Source organism: Sinocyclocheilus grahami, unplaced genomic scaffold, assembly GCF_001515645.1.
Source record: "Sinocyclocheilus grahami isolate Dianchi unplaced genomic scaffold, SAMN03320097.WGS_v1.1 scaffold6234.1, whole genome shotgun sequence".
NCBI lineage: Eukaryota > Metazoa > Chordata > Actinopteri > Cypriniformes > Cyprinidae > Sinocyclocheilus > Sinocyclocheilus grahami.
Genome location: NW_015510712.1, coordinates 2,397 through 2,980, shown reverse-complemented (window position 1 = coordinate 2,980; position 584 = coordinate 2,397). Strand labels below are relative to the sequence as shown.

At 55.8% G+C, this 584-nt stretch overlaps 1 pseudogene; it reads right to left on the bottom strand.

The window, feature by feature from the left end:
- The window catches only part of LOC107577500 (mitoferrin-2 pseudogene), a 9,032-nt pseudogene extending 8,454 nt beyond the window's left edge, over window positions 1-578 (bottom strand).
- Window positions 579-584: the final 6 nt, after the last annotated feature.

Below are 584 nucleotides of genomic sequence, written 5' to 3'. Positions count from 1 at the left end.
CCAGCTTGTCGGATCTTTCAAGGGCCTGCTGGTCACATTAACTCTGCTTCAATTCTTTATAAAACTCGATGTTTTGCAACTGCGTTATTTACCTTCACACAATCAACAGGGAACATCAGGCAATGCTCCATGATTCCTGCCACTGCTCCTGCCAACATGTGCGTGCTGGTGGAGGCACCCTGGGGCAAACCCTCATAGTCCGGTTCCGACAAATCATTGGCCTCCTGGGAACCATAGAAATGTCCAACATGAAGCTCCGTTTCTCCTGCTATTCGAGGTGTCAAAGTGCCGACGAGACTCTCGGAAACACCCCAGAACCTGCCGCCGAGCCAGTGTATCTCCGCTCCCGCGGAAGCTCCGGCCACCGCGGCATCGCCGCCCGATGTGTCCGCTGCCATCCGCCGCCTGCGCACAAAACCATCCGCTTCCATTTGCAGCACCCAGTCCTTTAAAATCATTCGTCCCACGCCCGATGTTTACGCGTTTAGCTCGGGCCTCTCCCACCTGCGCTTCGGGGAGAGGACGCGTCTCATACAGTCAGCTAGTACTGCGCAGCAGGAGGTGACAGACAGAACAGGCCGCAA